This window comes from Mus caroli, chromosome 12 (assembly GCF_900094665.2).
Source record: "Mus caroli chromosome 12, CAROLI_EIJ_v1.1, whole genome shotgun sequence".
NCBI classification, from domain to species: domain Eukaryota; kingdom Metazoa; phylum Chordata; class Mammalia; order Rodentia; family Muridae; genus Mus; species Mus caroli.
The window spans coordinates 43,024,468-43,030,838 of NC_034581.1; positions in this window are offsets into that span (position 1 = coordinate 43,024,468).

Here is a 6,371-nt window from a genome sequence, read left to right on the forward strand (position 1 = left end):
AGGTGGATACTGGAAGTTTGTGGAAGAAAGGGTGGGAGAGATCTTTGTGATCTATTGAGGATGGAGTCAGAGAGAAAAATGGGACTTCAGAAGGATTTCAGCTTTAGAGCTGGGATACAACTGAAGGAAGTAGAATTGGGAGAGTAAAAGAAGAGGCATGGATCTGCTTTCAGCCTACTTACTGCCCTGGCAAGCCAAGACTGCACATTCTAAATTTGCTGCTTTAAGTTGAAGTAAGTGAGTAATTGTGGATGTGAAAGTTAAGATAACGATTTAGAGAATTCAATGTGGAGCCTTGTAAAGAGAAGAGTAGGAATAATGGAGAACGGAAAGATCTTATATTAGTGTGAAATTAAAAAGAAAGAACAGAATGTTCAAGCGGTTATTAAGAAGCTAGAGAACAAAACTAGATGAAAGACACAGATGGCTTAGGAAAGAAATTTGCTAATGTAGGTGTTGTTAGGGTGGATAGCACCTTGATGTCCTTCAAACTCTCTTGCCAATATCCTTCATTGATTGCTTTTCCATGCTTGTTGTAGTAATGCATCTTAATCCAAAGCAATTACTTTCTTGTATTCTCATTTGAAGTTAGAAAGTTCTTTGATGAGAAAATACAAAAGAATTTACTGTGTAGATATCATAGAAAATTTAGTCTTCATTTATAGGTTGTGTGTTAAATTTGTTGAAACTGACTTTCAGTATATCTCTGTAGTGATACTGTAGTGATGCAATATCTGTCTTTTTTATTTTCCCCTTGAATGTGTAGAATGTATGCTCTTTGCATGTTTTGTAACAAAGAAGAGATACTCAGAGGAAAGCACACACATGGATAAGCATCCTGTATAAACTCAGTATTAGATAAACAGTGTAAAGGCCCAAAGATTTCTCACAGTATGTGCAGCTTCCCTGAGATCACAGCATTGCTTCTTATTAGAAAAGATACACTTATAGAAAGTATCATTTAAAAGTCCCTAGCCTACAGTAAGAAAAGTGATATTTTTGTAGGCTGCTTTTTGAAGCAGTAAATACCTTCATGTCATTTAATAATGGCTTGGACCGTTTTGAGAAACTAAGTGTCAAGTTTCCTGAAAACAAGAAATGTACTTTTGGTGAACTCATTCAGGCATTCAAATCTTAAATCAATGAGTCATGCTATCTTAAAACAGAATATTTTTATTTATTTAAGGTCATGGATATGATAAGGGTCAAATTTCCCAGGCCTAAGAAATTCTCACAATATGGATCCATAACAAATGTGATGAATTATCCTATAAACTATCTATCTTTCTATCTATTATCTATCTTTCTATCCTATATATCTATAGGATGAAAGACAAAGGAGCTGTAGACATGACACACTAGTTAAAAGCTCTTAGCCAATGTAGAACTTAATTGTACTAAACTGTACTGCTCTTTTAAGTACGCAAATTCCTTTTCCAGTTACCCATGTCTTGCTACTCTTAAACACCAGAACTACCAACTCCAGGTGATGCAACACTCTCTCCTGTCCATCTTGGACATCAGTACTTACACACACACACTCACACACACACACACACACACACACACACACACACACACACACACACATTTAAAAATAATTAAATAATAAAAGACTAAAATAGAATATACAAAATAATTTCTGCCCATATTATCATGCACTTACACTCACAAAGACACACACATTTAAAAAATAATAAAAAAAGAAACTAAAACAAAATATACAAAATAATTTCTTGGCATATTATTCCATTTATATTTCTTGTGGAAGATTAACTTGCATTATGATTTCTTTCTTTTGAAGTCACGTAACAGAATAATATGCAATTTTATACAAAAAGGAAACAAAACTTTTCTCCATTTGTAAAGGAAAGAGAAGTCATTTTATGTAAAGCATATGACAGGACCTCACAAAGGCTACATCTCAATGGCTGTAAGTTTTGAGTCACAAGAGTTTGAACAGTTCTTTGTTGATGTTTACAATGTATTATCTAACTTCCAACAACTATCAAATAGCAAAGTCATTTACCTCCAATTTCTGAAATATGACTTTCACTTTGATGACATTGGTTTATTTGAGGAAAGGTTTTATAAATCACTCCCAGACTTTTAGAGGCAAGTTATATTTTTCTCACCAGGAATAATGGTTTAGGTTTGTTTTGTTGTATGCAACCATCCTTTTTCTTCTCCATCTCAGCCAGACCCAGTTTTGCTTTACATTTCTTTACTATTTTTGAAGCAGTCATATTTTTTGCCATAGATCACCTGTCTTAGGAAATCTTAAGCATATCAGTCAAGTTTCATGTAACAGTAATGCCATACATCAATCATTTCATGGGTGATATTCAGTTATTTTTAATATGTTTTGTATTAAAATAATCCACCTTTGTTTGGAAAGCTAGAGGTTGGACTTGAAATTCAGAAAGAGTTCAGCAGACCTCTGTGAGGTTTCCAGGTTAGCGGCTGGAATCAGAAAGACTGAGATAACATTGCTTAATCCATGATCACATTCAAGCTAGCTGAACTCCAAAAGGTAATCTTAAAGTAGGAATAAGAAGTAAGACTTGTTTCGTCTAAGAGGCTTACAGATATATTTAGAATGCCCTTTGAATAAAAGAGGTCAATTAATAGCTGAGTTCATCTTACTTCATCAGGAAGTTAATCAAAATGAATTAATTTAGTATTTATGGAAACAGATTAATACACACCATGTGCATTGATCTTGGCTTTTCTTTATTATTGCTTTTTTTTAACCAGTATTTAAGAGCTACAAGAATGTGAATCTTGACTACCTAGGATTGAATTAAGAATGACTAGATTATAAAACATAGTTAACTTAAATATTGTCATAAGAAAATTCAGAACTCATTTAGTGTTTTGCAGACAATAGACAGGAGTAGTAAGTAGTATGTGTTTAACCTGTTTTCCAAAGGCAAGTTGATGACACAGTTTGAGCTTCCTTATACATCAGCATGTGTTTTCAGAGATCTGAGAAGTTTAGAACAGCATTCTACTTATTGTTGGGACTATCACACAATGGTCTTGCAGAATAGCTTAGCGCATTCAAGGATATTTTCTAAATTTGCATCTTCTTTCAGTTGTGCATGAATTGTGAGCAGGGATAACAGTATGGGCCATCACTTATGAAAGGGACATAGTTATAAAATAGATCTGAAAATGTACAAAATGATCCAAGTCCAAATATGGTAAATAATAGTACTTTTGCTGCTGCACGTAAAGTCTCACATCACCTAAATAAGGTAGCTTTTCCCTAGCACTGCTCCTAGTTCCTTTATCCAGCCTATCTTGGGTCATTTCAGCATAGGATACTTTAACACCTCTCAGACACTAAAATTAAAATACACAGAAATATCAGATATACAGGTGCTAATTTCCTTGTATTTTATAGGAAAGTTATCACTAGTCTTACATTGAGGTTTTAACTATTCTGAAAAACCTGGAATTTTAATTTCTTATAAAATCACCTTATTTGATAAAAAGAATTGTGTTACTGAAAAAAATAGTGGAGAAGAAAGAATTGCATTATTCCATGCCTGTATTTAAGAGGCTACATGACTTGGCCAAAACCTCTCAATAAACAATAAGATGTAGTATACAATATATTTTAATAGTTTTATTAACAATTCTCTTTTAACAACTTTATATGTTATATATAATGCACTGTGACTATCTCCTATATTTTCTCTTTTCTCCCAACCCTACCACCTCTTCTTCTTTCTTCCAAATTTTTTACCCTTATTTATGATTTTGTCTTTTGTCATGTGTTCCACTGGGTTTAACTCATGTCTTCCATGTGACCATGGCTTGAGAACTATTCAGTGGAACCTTGTGGCCTAGATACAATCTGCCTCTCTTAGAAAAAGTAGTTGGTAGTAGTACAGCTGTAAATTGTACGACCCTGTGAGCCCTTTGCTCAGACAAAATTAATTTTTGGCCCATTCAGCATTATGTAGACTCAGTGTGAGTAGCCACTCTCTTGTTAGTTGATGATTGCAATGGCTGTATTGTGCTTAGAAGATGGCATTTTGGAGTCCTTTTTTGTATTCTATTATTACTATTGTTATTGTTGTTGTTATTATTATTCATTTTACATCCTGGTCACTGCTTCCCTCCCACAATTTTTTGTTCGACCTGCCCTCCTGTTCTCCTGTTAGCAGGTGGGGGCCCACCAGAGTATCTCCCAACCTAGTTTATTAAGTCTTTATGATGTTAGACTCATCCTCTCCCATGGAGGCCAGTGAAGGCAGCCCAGCTAGAAGAACATATCCCATGTACAGGGAGCAGCTTTTGATATAGATCCCATTCCAGTTGTTCAGGACCAATATGAAGACCAAGCTACACCACAGCCACATATATGTAGGGAGGCCTCAATCCAGCCCGTGCATGTTCTTTGGTTGGTAGTTCAGTCTCTGAGAGTCCCAAGGGTCCAGGTTTTTTGACTCAGTTGGTCTTCCTGTGGAGTTCCTATCCTCTTAGGTGTGTCCACGATCATTCCTCCCATTCTTCCATAACAGTCCCCAAACCTTATCCACTGTTTTACTGTGGGTCTGTCTCTGCATCTGTGTGAGTCAATTGCTGGGCGGAGCCTCTCAGAGGACAGCAATGCTAGTCTCCTATTTGCAAGCATAACCGAGTATCATTAATAGTGTCAGTGATTGGTGCTTGCCCATGGGATGGGTCTCAAGTTGGGCTGGCTATTGGATAGCTTTTCCCAAAATCTCTGTTCCATCCTCAATCCCTGCATTTATTGTAGACAGTATAAATTTGGGCTCAAACATTTTGTGGGTAAATAAGTAATACCTATTGCTCCATTGGGTTTCCTTCTGGGCTATATATATAGGAGGTAGCCTCTTCAGGTTCTATATCCCCAGTTGTGTGAGTCACAGCTAAGGATACTCCCATTAATTCCTGAGCACTTCCCTTATTCTATGTCTCTTGTGTCTTCCTGGAGACGCTCTAGACATCTCCAACCCTGTCAGTTGCAGATTTTCATCCATTCCCATGGCTACATGGCCATCCCTCCTATCTCCCCTCATACCTGGTCCTGGGCCTCCACATTTCCCTCCTCATTCCCTCTCCCACCCAGTTCCTTCCCTCCATCTGACACTTAAGATTGTTTTATTCCCCATTTTATGTGAGATTCAAGCATTGTGCCTTTCCTCTTGTTCAGTTTCTTTGGGTCTCTTGGGAGTAGCATGGGAATCCTATATTTTATGGCTGCTTACAACTAAGTAGTTACAATGTGCATCCTTTTGGTACTGGGTTGAAATGATCTGAACATACAGGATGGTATGCTCAAGTTCCATTCATTTGTCTCCAAAATTCATGATGACTTTGATTTTAATATCTGAATAGTATTCAATTATGTAGATGTACCATTTTCTTTATCCATTCATCCGTTGGGGGATATCTAGGTGTTTTCAGTGTCTGACTATTTCAAATAAAGCTTCTATGAACATACTTGAGCAAGTGTCCTTGTGGGATGGTGGAGCACTTTTTGGGTATATGCCCAAGATTGGTATAGCTAGGTCTTGATGTAGAACTATTCCAAAATTTCCAAGGAACCCCCAAATTAATTTCCAAAGTGGTTGTACAAGTTTGCACCCTAACAGTAATAAAGGAGTGTTCCCCTTGCTTCTCATCCTTGCCAGAATATGCTATCACTTGAGTATTTAAGTCATTATGATGACTGTAAAATGGATTCTCAGAGTTATTTTAATTTGCATTTCCCTGATGTCTAAAGACTTTGAATATTTCTTTAAGTGTTTCTCCATCATTTGAGATTCCTCTGTTGAGAATTCTCTATTTAGCTCTGAGTCCTATTTTTTTTTATTTGGTTTATTTGGGTTGTTGGTGGTTAACTTCTTGTGTTATCTATTAATTTTGGATAATATCCCTCAATCAGATGTTGGGTGGTGAAGAGCCTTTTCCAATCTGTAGGCTGCCATTTTGTCCTCTTGACTGTGTCTTTGGTCATACAGAAGCTTTTCAGCTTCATGAGGTCCTATTTATCAATTGTTTATCTTTGATCCTGAGCCACTGGTATTCTGTTCAGAAAATTGTCTCCTGCACTAATACATACCAAGCTATTTCTGACTTTCTTTTCTATGACACTGAGGGTGACTGGTTTATGTTGAAGTCCTTGATCCACTGGAACACAAGTTTTGTGCAAGGTAATAAATAGAGATCTATTTTCATTCTTCTACATGTAGACATCCAGTTAGACCAGCATTATTTGTTGAAGTTATTTTCTTTTTTTTCCATTGTATGGTTTTGGCTTCTTGATAAAAAAAAAAAAAACAGATATCCATAGGTATTTGGGTTTATTTATGGGTTTTTGATTTGATTCC